The sequence below is a fragment of the Myxocyprinus asiaticus genome, chromosome 1 (assembly GCF_019703515.2).
Source record: "Myxocyprinus asiaticus isolate MX2 ecotype Aquarium Trade chromosome 1, UBuf_Myxa_2, whole genome shotgun sequence".
NCBI lineage: Eukaryota > Metazoa > Chordata > Actinopteri > Cypriniformes > Catostomidae > Myxocyprinus > Myxocyprinus asiaticus.
Window position 1 is genome coordinate 43,000,752 of NC_059344.1, and position 13,100 is coordinate 43,013,851.

A 13,100-nucleotide genomic window follows, 5' to 3' on the forward strand; every position below is an offset into this window, starting at 1 on the left:
TCTCAACACTGACAGAGTGTTATTATTCAAACACTAAAAGAGTGAGATACTAACACTGGTGCTAATAAGAACAACATCATTATAGAGTTGGTTGTGGGAGTCTCGAAGATACTGGCAGTGTTAAAATCCATCACTGTACTGGTGTTCACTTAACTCTTTAGGAATAATAGCAATCACTATCTACCCAACACTATACGATCCAATTTTATGCTACCCTGGTGTAGATGCAACACTTTTTTTAGAAATAAAAACAACACTAAGAGAGTAAAATAATATGTGTATGTCGTATTGATGCTGGGTTTTAAATTACCTACTTTTTGACATTGTCAAATCTTTGAATCTACAATAAAAAAAGAATTCATTGAAGAGTCTTTGATCATTCTTTTATTACTTTATTCCCCAGCAGAGCAAAATCAGTTAAATGTGCCTGTATTGATGTTGAACACATTTACTACAAATAACAGTCCAAAACAACATAAAACAAAGTGTCACTGCCATAAAACATTTGCAAATCAAATGGCTTGTAGTAAAACAAATCTTCAGGTTTTTTGAGAACAAGGTTATGCTCTTGCTCAACAACATGAAATGCATGAACATGCTCAACAAACACTGAATCCATGTATGATACTAATAAATAAATTCCACCTCTCAAAAAAATGTTAACTATTTTTCCAAAGACAGGTGTGTCATTGAACACATCTAAGCAAACAACAAGGCCAGTGGGATATTCAATACCATGGCATTTAACCCATGGTGTGACTGGACATTTCAAGCTGGAAATGCTCAGAAATGAAATCACAGTTTTCAGGATTAGACAACAACTCATCTGAAACAGGACCAGACTCAATACCTTTTATATTATAGGACTCCCAGTGATAAGCAATAGCTACTTGGTGTTTCTTTGCAAGCGATTTGGTCAGGTTTTTAAATTGTTTTAGATTGTTCTTAAAAAACCTGTGTTTTGCTTCATATCTCATTGTCCATACATGAAGCAAAGGGCCAATCTGCCTGATGCATTCAGGGTAGTGAATCATGTGGTGATGCTTTGGAATTAGATTCTTAGTAGGATACAACTCTCTGAATAAGCGATGATGCTCTGAAGATGTTTCAGAAATATTGTCATTCCTTCTGAAATGCAAGTAGAAAATATAATGTCAACAATATGTAACAGCAGCAACATCAAATGCCAGTGTTTATCACCCTCTGGGACAACATCTCCAAATATGAGAGGAATGTTCCTAATCAGACACAACATCTGACTTGCATTAAGTCCAATGCTATTGCCTGTTTGTTGAAGGTTGATCTTTGTTGGGTGATTCTTTCTGTTTAAGAACCCATAATTGAAGGCATACACCCTCTGAGGATGGAATCTCTGGAAATCTGATTTTGACTCATATATTGAAAAAGCAGTTTGACATATTGTGCATAATGTCCAACACAAAATTATCAGATACATTGAAGTGTGTCAAGGTATTAAGTATACAATTTATTTTAATCCCATAATATGAGCTTTCTTCTGGGTTCTCAGCAAGGTATCTGTAATGCATCTCATTTAGCGTTCTGTTCCATAAAATCACCTGCAGATCATCTTCACTAAAAACTGTCTGGGCTGAAACCTTGTCAATAAGGCACCACCTACAGTAATGTTTTGCAGTAAAAGGCTCCATGTAAACAAGAATACTATTCAGTCCAAGATTGTCACCTGTAATTTGTGAAATAGTACCAAAGATTGATTGACTCAGAAAATGTCACTGTCATTCCCTTCTGCTCAAGCACTTTCACATCATCAACCAATGGACCAAGAATATTGTCCATGTCATACGTTTTTACATCTTGAGAATGGAACAAAGAAGTGAGATGTATGTTCATCAATGAGGAATTTAGGCATGGTGGCATGTTCCGAAGCACAAAATATAAACAGCCAAGCTTGTGAATGCCTTGTTTAGACCCCAATGTGTTTGCAGTCTCAAAATTATCATAGTAGATCTGGATTGCTGTAAATTGAGTACAAAGAATGGTTTCTGTAATACAGTCCATCACAAAAATCTTGATACATATTACTATGGCGTTTTTCTTGAATAAGTTTACACACTTCAACTTTCCTGAAAATGAACTCGAGGGTCTTTAGAAGAGGAACATATATGAAAGTATCACTGACTGGAATCTGTTCATACATTCCAGAAATTGTATTTCTTCTTGAATCGTTTCGGACACCTAAGTGCACTTCAATAGGTTCAACCACCCCCCATTTCTCACTAAAATATTTTCTCTATTTTGTGTCAGTATTCAAGACAGAGAACAAATTGTGAAAACCACTGAACTTCTGCTGGGGTTATCAACAGGCACAACATTTAGAACTTTTTCCTTTAAACTTGTATGAAAATCATTGACAAAATACTCCATGGTTTCAGTAGCTGACACAATAACACTGTTTGCAACACCATTACCCTGCAATTTTGCTATAATGGATGCACACATTTCTCTGGACTGATCCCTTGAAACTGGATCCAATTCTTGCAGATCTGCATCTTGATCTAGTAAACCTTGATCGGAGTCAGATCCACCATGTGACACTACTTCAGAGAGATTTGGTAGGCATACGCTGGCACTGCCTGATGCTACATTGAAATGGAATGTATTCAAATATTTTCTAAACCCAGCAAAACTTCTAAATTGAAATGAACAACCATCCTGAACACAAACAAGTTCAAAATTCTTGACTGGATACAAGCCATGTAAAAGCATAAGGTGCCAAATTAATTTAACAGTTGTGGTAAGCAGTGATTGACAGATGTAGCATTTAAACATCATTCATGAATTTGGCTGGTGTTGCCAACATCAATATTGTAGACTGTAGTCTGGAGAAACCTATACATGTTTCTGAGTGGAAGATCATAACAAATGCTGAAAACAAAGTGGATCTTGAAAAGTTCATCCATTGCTGCCAGTGAAGAGGATGCTTGACAGGGGATGAGCTTTTTATCAACCACAATGAAGAACTGACTGATGGCCTCCTTGCTGGTCCCTGAGGCGAGAAGGTATGTTTGACAATTCTCTTCAGTCTCAGTGTGCTCCTGAAGACTCCGGCATGACTGAATAACAAAGACAGGAAAACAAAAACAAAAAAACAACAACATGATACATACACCAACTGGCTTGTGGATTGGTTACCTATTTATAAACATCAAATTAGGCTGATCACTTTACTGTATTATCCCCACTTTACAGTTGAATTACTGAGGTGATTTGTCTGTTGTATAAATTAACGGATCGATTCCAAAAATAAGTTAAAGCCCTTATAATATGTCTCCACCAGTTACCTACTTTGTGAAATATGACCAGATGATCAATAGCATGAGCAATGCTGATCTTCTGGGTTTTCTTTCTTCCTGAAGCCTGGGATGATAAGAGATGCAGAAGGAAGAATGACATGTTTCTGTCCCATTCTGTAGATGTAAAGAACATTTATTAAATATTTACATTGTTATACAAAAGTGCTTCTACATCATAAATTGTAACCAAACAAATAGAAAATAGATGGCAATAAAATCACAGACTACTAGCCCCTGTAAATGCTGAAATTACCTCATGTCCCCATGTAAAACAACTGCTGTCTGAATAGGGCTATGTCTATAATAACTGCTATGGCAAATATTTAATTCATGCGCTTGTGCGTATGTGTAGTGAAAATAGACAACCATCTGTTAACTGACTGTTGCAGTTGTCATCGGGGCACTTGTGAGATATCATCGATATACGATTATTTTGTCATATCACCCTGCTCTATTTGACAGTTCTTTAAAAACAGCAGTTTAAAATATTGTGGTTTAACAAAAAAGGATGACAAAATATTACCAATCCCTTAGTGTCCAGCAGCCAAGGAAAAACAGAAAATGGTGGAGGATTTCTCTGGATTATGGACAAGGTGCTGTCTGTATACAAAAGTTGCTCTCATCTTCTGCATGATGACTTCTCTGTCACTTGTATGGTTCATCAAAGAGATGGCCTCTAGACTTCGATCATCATCTAGCTGATCATCATGGTAACACATCTGTCTTCCAAGCAACAGACCACCTGTTTCCTCTGTCCTTGGATCATCCTTACTTGCATGGTTTTGGGGTTTTGTTCCCCTTTGAACTGTCTTTAGGCGCCATAACAAGAATCCAGTGTTTTTCTGGCCATCATAAAAATGTTCCTAACAAAACAACAAGACAAATTCAAACGCAAGGTTCAATTACCCCCCCCCCCCCCCACCTCCACAAACACACACACACACACACACAAAATTAATAATCAAACAATTGATTTTGATTTCAAACAAACATTTCTATACCAACATATCAAATGATCACTGATAATAACTTACAAATCCAGTCCTCTCTTGAGGATCTCTGAGTGAGGGAAACAAAGTGATTATTCCCAGTGCATACTTCTGCTTGGTAAGTCAGTGTGGGATTCTCGTGTGCAATGGGAAAGCTCAATGTTAATTCTCAAAAAAGAGAAAAATGGCATTTCAACATCCCAAGACTTTGAATTATATTTGGAAACTTACCCTTCTGTCTCAATCATGTGTGCAACCAAGATGTTCACCATCACTTTTCTCGTGTCATCACTAATTGTCAATTTTACCTAATACTCCTTAAGCACATAAGCTCCACATGGTTTTGTCATAAAAAGAGAAACAATATAAACAGAGACACATTATTGTGAGAGCAGAAAAGATCTGCACCATTTTCCTGATCTGGAATGGACCATTACTACATTGGTTTATATAACAAAAAAATCTCCATAAACTGCATGGAGAAAAAAATAATACATTTTAAGTATGCACGAATGCTGTACAATGATGTTGTTTTAACCCCCAGTATAGGGCTAATGAGACACACATCCCTCGCCTCTGAGCTTTGTGAAGCCTCATCCTCTCTTCTGACTCTTTTCGGACTAAGCAAGCCACTGTCATCACTGCTTCTTGAAGTTATGGACAGTGTATCTGTATCTGTAAAACTGACTGAAGATCGAGGTGTGGACGGACCTATAAATGTTTAAAGTGGTGTTAAATTTTATTTTATAATCTACAGGTTATTTTAATTAACACAAGGCTAATTTAGAGAATTCTCAAACAGAAGTCCTAAACTCCTGCTGTCGCAATAAAATAATTGGCCAACATTAAACAGAAAAAGTTCCTTGGTCACCCACTCACCACTGTCATTCAGTTAATCTTTTATGACAAAGCACATTCCACTGGTGGTCACTAGATCAGGAAATACGTCTTTATCCACCTCTGTACCAGTTTCATCTGCAACTGTCACTGGAAGATCTTCAGGTATTGAGAACTTCACTTTCACTGCAAAAAAAGATGTGGAAGACAATACCATTTATTTATACCATAAAACATTCCTTTCCAAAATAGTTTTCTTTATTAACACAAAGATAGAGGAATATAAACCTGTAATTTTAAATAATGGGTGGATTAAATAACAGTGATGATGAAGAAAGTCACTCACCCTCTGCTAAAAATCCTCTGGAATTCGTATATACTTCTTCTGATTTCAAAATTGTGCTTTGATGATCATCTTGACCTCTTACTGAACTTACTGAAGGAGAAACAAACACATTTACTGGCTTGCACTTTCCAAATTTGGTAAAATGTTGTAACCCTCTGTCCACACTGATGTTGTGCATTAGATTTTATTGCAGTGGCAAAATATTTGTAATTACATGACTAAGAACAAACATCCAACTTCACTTCTTCACAATACAGGTTAGGGTTAGGGTTAAACTCAGAGCTAAACTCAGAGTTCCTCGAGAAAGAGAGCTCATGTTGTGCATGTGCATATAAACTGCTTTGACATCACTGAAAAAATTATGAGCCCGCATGTGATTGGAAAGGGCATAGCTTGTTCAGTTTGAAGAGTTTATCATGCTGAATATTTATTTAATATTTAATTATATCATAGCTGTTGGCGATTTTGATAGTCACATTGGCCATCGCAATTTCATTAATTTTACAGCCCTGAGTGTACAGTAAACGTTTCTACACATATTAATTTGCTATTGTTTTAATATTAACTTAAGAAACTGGATATTTTCGGTTATAAATCAAATAACTAGCTAAGCAGTGAATTCAGAGAGGTTAGGGCTTCCTTATGATGGCGGCAAAATCGAAGCCATGTGCTACTGAGGGAAATGTAACAGCATCATTGTGGAGATCGCCTAACTACAGTTCTTTTAATTAGCAAAATGGCCCTGAATTAGACTTAAATAAAGCTAAGAAATCACAATTTCTAGATAAATCAACTGTTGAAACGACTATCCTGTGAACTAAGACAGCAAGCACACCTACATTTTAACAAACTCAGATGAGCTTTGAAGGTAATTGTTTAATTCTAAATACAACAACTAATGTTATAAACAAAACATAATTTAAATTCAAAAACACTTACTTTACTATTTGTCCTGTCGATAAAATCGCCTGTTCCATCACCTGCTCAAAGCTGAGACCAGAAGAAAATGGTGCTTGTCAAGAAAGTTTCAGCGCACAGCGTGTAAATTTCCCGGATGTATCCAGTTACACTGCGAGAGTTAATTTTAATTAACTCTCCACAATTTCACCAAACAGAGGGCAGTGTTTACACTAAATGGCGTCATTCTTTGAAGTTTAACTCCAAAATATCACTTTACTCTAAAATCGCTTAACACCGGGATTTTAATACCGGCAGTTTTGCTGTGCTTGTTCAGTAACCAGAACTTGTTCAATAACCAGTTTCAGTGTGTGCAAGCTTGTTCAATAACCAATAACAAATAAATAAATAAAAATATTGTTGTCATAATTATAACCTGTGCTCTATTGTCCCTTGTTTATTTCGCTACTCCATTTCTCATGTCCAGCCAATTATGTTACCTGTGTCAACCAAGTTTTTGTATGGTCAACTGTGTTACTGCTGAGTTTTGAATAAAAAAATAAATACTCAGTTGCCTACTGAACAACATGTATAGTATCAAGAGATTGCCAGAGGTGTCCTTTATCCCTCAAGGTAGTTCTTTTCCAAAACAGCATATACAAATTTAACTTGTTTGAGAAAATGCAAGGACCTCTGAATTACTTTTGTGAAACTAGAGAGGTCTTATGCCTTTAAATATTTTTAATATTTAATAATAAGTGTTAATGATCACAATTATTGCTTTTGGTAAGTGGTTACATAATCTATCAAATCAGGTGGCTATTTAAATTCTAGGTATTTTCCCAAGCTATGAAAAATTACTTATTTTGTCAGTAACATAGTTGACTGGAATATATCTATCATCTCTGCTTTTTGAAAAAAAAATATCCTAAACCAGGTAACCCTGAGTTTGCCTAATACAATAAGTATTTAATTTTAAGGGTGTTATGTAAGGTCATGTTTGCATTTTTGGGAAAAAAAAATAAAATCATTATTTGCACTGTCAAATCCCAAATGTACTCCTAATTATAGAATGACCCACAAACACTTAATAGCGATAAACAACAGAGTCAAGCCTTACTTTACTAAAATCCCATTTATTGGGCACTAATTTGCTTGTGCAATCTAAAAAATTGAATGTGTGCTTCATGATCATATTGTGGGTAATATATAATGTATACTGTATAGGCCTATTAGTAAAATAATATAAACTTATTAGTCTCTATATCATAAGTATTCAATATATTTATTTAGAAATGTCATTTGTAGTATACGTATGTTTATTTGATCCATTTATGGTATTATCAACCATAAGCATTGCAATCCCTGGTATTTAGTGAGAGCACACTATCAGCGATTGAGCAGTTGATCAGACTACCCGGGTACAACACACTTGAACAGGTTTCAGAAGAATTGCATAACGATCACCTGAATTCATAAAATGTGGTATTGTTTACACGTTTAAGCTATTGTCACCACATTTATACCAGAATATCACAAATCATACCCATAAATACCATCAATCTAAATTTCAAACTGCTAACTATTTAGTTTGGATCAATACCAATGTGTATCTCTTGGCATCTCTCAATGCATTCTCTCAATGAATAGATGTGCACCAGATGATAATGGGTAATTCATTATTTTAATTAATTATTTATTAATAATTCCTTTTTGCTATAACTTTTAAAGCATTTTCCTAGGCACTTAAAGCACTTTACAAAGTATTATTAAGTGGTGCTGCCCACCACCAGTGTGCAGCATCCACCTGGATGATGCAACAACAGACATACTGTAGACTCGAGACTGAGTTCAAGACCATACTTTCATGGTCATGGTCATGTCATGGACTCATGAGCATTTGGACTCAGTCTTGACTAAGACTCGAACAGATGTGGATTCGGACTTATCCCCGAGTCCCTTTTGAAAAAAAAAAGCACCATGAAAGCTTAGATTTATCTGACAAACATTACTCTGACTGACAATATCAGTGATTATGATGTGTGTCCCGTATTTCAGTCGGTTGTGTCAGAACTAGTGATGCCCGATTCACAAATAAATAATTCTATTGAGTCGTTTTTTTTTTTCAGCGACTTGGCCAAACCGGCTAGCAAAAAAGTCTGAATCGATTCGCTATTCAGTCCAATTCGTTCAGATTGCTGTCTCACTCAATAATTTACAGTAGTATCTCACTCAGTAAAACAGCATCGGTATGTTTCAGAAAACAGAGAACAACCCAATCATTGGATGAAGTAGATATTTACCTACAATCATTTGAAACAAAAAACTTTGAGAAACTTCCATTAGTGCTGTGTCATGTTAATAAGGGTCTGTTCACACATGTAAATGTGCTAAACAGATGTCTTTGATAGTTGCACCAGGTATTGCTATGTTCCCTATCTGTCTCTCACTCGACGTTGTGTCGATGTAGTGACACTAGGGGTCACTCTTGGGAGCCCGAGACACCTCTGGTCTTTGATAAAGGCCAATGAAAATTGGCGAGTGGTTTTTGCATGCCACTCCCCCGGACATACGGGTATAAAAGGAGCTGGCGTGCAACCACTCATTCAGATTAACTCTTCGGAGCCGAACGGTCAATGTTTACTGAGCTGACTGTTCATTCACCTCTGCTGGATCTGACGGCGCATTTCAGTGGTTTCTCCCTCCTCTGCACTGGTGCACTGCAGAGAACGCCCCTGGGTGCTTCGGCAGAAAAAAGATAGTATATTTTCCTAAAAGAGTATATTTCTCTAAAAGAGCGGCACACACGGAATGTCTTTTTAAAGATGCATCTTTTTAAAGATGCCTTTCCGTTTGTGTATTATTCCTGGTTGCGGTCGTTACCCCAGTGGCTCCCCGCCTCGGTCATTCTACCTACGGGTATGAGGCCAGCGTGGCTAGCACTGGGGGCGATTTGGGGACCCCAATGGGACCGCCGGGTATCTCCCCACAGACCTCCCATTCCCCAGCACACTCGTCTGCCCCGATCGGGCTTCCGGATGAGTCCGCCGGCTTGTCTCACGACGAGTTCGACCTCTTGTTCAGAGCCCGTGAATCTGATGAGCTCTGGAGCGCAGCATCAGAGAGCGGGCTTGTCCAGTCAGACGCAGAAGCCTCAGCTGGGCTCCCCCCTTTGGGGATGATTGCCCAGCTGAGGCCCAGGGCGCCGCTCAAAGCAGCCACACCCCGCTCCAGTACCTTTCTTCCCGGAAGTGCACGAGGAGCTGACAAAATCATGGAATGCACCTTTTACTGCCCGGTCCTGATTTTTCAGCTCCCCCGCCCTCACTACCCTCGATGGAGTGGTGGCCAGGGGCTATTCGGTGATTCCCCCGGTGGATAAGGCACTCAAGGTGCACCTATGCCCGCAGAGCACTGACACCTGGCGCAGACACCCAAAGCTCCCGTCCAAGGCCTGTAGGTTTACGTCGTCCCTGACGGCCAAAGCCTACAGTGCTGCTGGACATGCCTCTGCCCTACACGCCATGGCTCTCCTGCAGGTCCACCAAGCCAAGGCACTAAAAGAACTGCACGAGGGTAGTTCCGCTCCAGATTTGATGCAGGAACTGCGCTCGGCGACCGACCTCGCTCTCCGGGTGACGAAGGTCACGGCGCGGTCTCTTGGGCGGGCGATGTCCACATTAGTGGTCCAGGAACGCCACCTTTGGCTCAACCTGGTCGAGATGGGTGAGGCCGACAAGGCACAGTTCCTTGCTGCCCCTATCTCCCAGGTTCGGCGACACCATCGAAGACTTTGCCCAGCAGTTCTCGACGGTGAAGCAGTAGACGGAGGCTTTCTGGCAAATCCTGCCCCGGTGTGGCTCAAGATCCCACACCCCGCCTGCTTGTTGCCAAGGGCATCCCCCTGCGGTGACTGCACCGGCTCCGCCACAGCCCGCCCCTTCGGCCAGGCCCAGGCGTGGAGCCCACCGCATTAAACAGACGCCACCCATCTCACGGCCGGCCGCCAAGAACCCACGAAAGGCTTCAAAGCGCCCTGAGACAGGCGACACAGGGTTGACGAAACCCACTGCCTTGGAGCTGGTAAGAAGACCACTCCATCCCCCGGTGGAGAGCCTGGAGGAGAATCTTTTGTTGCCTTTTCATTTGATTTCGCCGCATGCCCAAGCAGCTGCAGTAACCAACAGTTCAGCAAAAGAGCAGTTTCCTCGTTCCCTGGGTCACATACCCGGTGTGCACGGCCGTCATCACGACCGCCGTCAACCATTCCATTTTTGCAGGTCTGGCGCTCCAGCGGCGGTCTCCCTGCCCCTGCGTGCCCAGCTGTGGCACAAATCCGCCCCCGATGTGACAGTCTCCATGGGTTACGAGGACAGGCCTCTTCCTCTCCCGTCCCAGGCTATTTCCACTTAAATATCCCCCCTCTCTCTGGGCGAGGTGTGGTCTCCGCGGTGTCCTCCCCTTGGGAGGGACACCCCCGACTAGACCTGATCGGCCCAGTCGGATAATCCCCCTTTTTTTTAGGGAGTGGAAAAAAAAAGGGGAAAAGAGGCCACGACTGGGCTAGCCTGTCTCTATCTTTTGGGTAGCCGACTTGTCCCCAAAGGGCCGTTCGACACTCATAACTATGTTGGGGGAGGTTACATGTTGGCCTGGTGCGCTGGCTACGAGGCACACAGTTGTCTGCCTGTCACACACCGCCAGTTCACGTAACACAGTTCAGCCAGTTGCAGCGTTTTGTATAGGGACCCCTAGTGTCACTACATCGACACAATGTTGAGTGAGTGACAGATAGGGAATATCATGGTTACTTGCGTAACCTCCGTTCCCTGATGGAGGGAACAAGACGTTGTGTCCCTCCTGCCACAGCGCTGAACTACCCGCTGAAACGGCCGGACCTTTTCTTTGGCCTTTTATCAAAGACCAGAGGTGTCTCGGGCTCCCAAAAGTGATCCCTAGTGTCAGTACATCGACAAAACGTCATCATGGAACGGAGGTTACGGAAGTAACCATGATGTTTTCTGCACTTCATGCAGTGAAGTTATTTTGTCAAGTAAAAAAAAAAAATAACATCAACTGTTAAAAATGTGTCTCGAGACACCTGTGTCCTGTTTTACTTTTTCGTTGCACTTCGTTGGTGAGGAAATTGTAAACAAGTTGAATGGTAAGGTTTAGATTCACTATCTATGTAAACATTTATCATATTTTGTAAATTATTGTTAGGTTTTAGGCATAGTACAGAAATACTGTATTTTGTATAGCAGAAATATTTACTTGAATTTAATGGAATATAATAGTTTATAGAAGCTGGTAGTTTGTATTGCCATGCAAAGCCACATTGGCACTTTGCACCTGTAATTTGAGTTTTTCACTGACATTTTGTAAACACTGATGCCGTAATTGTAATACAATTGTGTTTACTTAACCCTTTAAAGCCTGAGCCCAAATTTCGAAAATTCCATTCTGTGCCAGAATATGATATTCATATCCATATTCATATTACATTCATATTCATATAACATCACACACCTGAACTGTATGTACCATATTGAAGAGAAGAACTAGGGCTTTCAAATTATATAAATATATGTATGATTATTAAAGGCTAATCATCCTTTATCAATAAGATTTCACACAGCAATTTTTACAAAAATCTTCTCCAGCCACCATACTTCATCAGACAATTGCAATTTCAACCATTTTAATTACAAGCTAGAGGGAAACTTAGAGTGTATGAAATATACATAATGTTGAATAGTAGACAGATTAGAAATGTAATCTATTATTTAAAAGTTATGACCATTCTAGTGATTAGTGGGAAAACGGAATAAAACAAACATTTAGAATGTTAAGATACATTTCACATGACCACTCCTCAAATACTCCTTTGGAGCACCTGTAATAATAAATTGAGTTTGCATCTGAAATTGAAGGACACAAACACTGAAATATACATTTTATGTGTTCAATAAAACACACACTTTATTTAATTCGAACATTAGAATTAAACACGAATTACACAGCAAAACATACAAAATCAAACTTTCGAACTATGTACAGTAAATACATTTTTAATAAAGAGTGCAGGAACAGAATATATATAAATTCATACTCAATAACTGCAATACCTGTGGAGAGAAGAGAGGGAGAAAAGAGGGAAGGGGGAGGATAACAACACCAGTAAACACAGCCCAACCTAGGCCTCTTCGCGAAAATGGTCACACTCAGCTGAGTGCCAAGACTGAAGACAGTTCCTATCGCGAACCAAGCAAAGTCTTTTGCCAATACATTCCAGCGCGCAACAAGCTACTTTAGTTTTATTTTCAGTCCTACTTTTCCGATAGCATAGCCAACATCTCTTAGAGGACTCTTCAAATTTAGGGACATGGGCTGTGTGGAGTGATGATGAAGGAGGGTCTACAGGCTTTAGTGTATGCAAAGGGAAACTTGCGTGAATATCGATACCTCCCAGCTGACGAGCCAGGTTTTCTCTGAAATCTATCTGGGTCTGCCATTCCTTAAACAATATGAAACTATTGATGACAGCAATGTCTATGAAGTGGAAAAAAAGAGTCTCCCACCACTTCTGAGTTTTTTGTAGGACATCATAAAATTTTATCATTTGGTCTGACCTATCAACACTGCCCATGTTTTTGTTATAATCGCTGATGACAGTGGGCTGGAGGGATACTTCTTTTG

The 13,100-nt window shown here is 39.7% G+C and overlaps 1 long non-coding RNA gene across 1 annotated transcript; it reads right to left on the bottom strand.

Annotated features, from left to right (window-relative positions):
- Positions 1–377: 377 nt before the first annotated feature.
- LOC127446309 (uncharacterized) lies at positions 378–4,686 on the bottom strand. Its single transcript, XR_007898186.1, has 5 exons — positions 4,553–4,686; positions 4,367–4,457; positions 3,856–4,195; positions 3,325–3,396; positions 378–3,092 (listed from the first exon to the last, which is right to left on the bottom strand). It is a non-coding gene; the product is annotated as an uncharacterized LOC127446309 (long non-coding RNA).
- Positions 4,687–13,100: the final 8,414 nt, after the last annotated feature.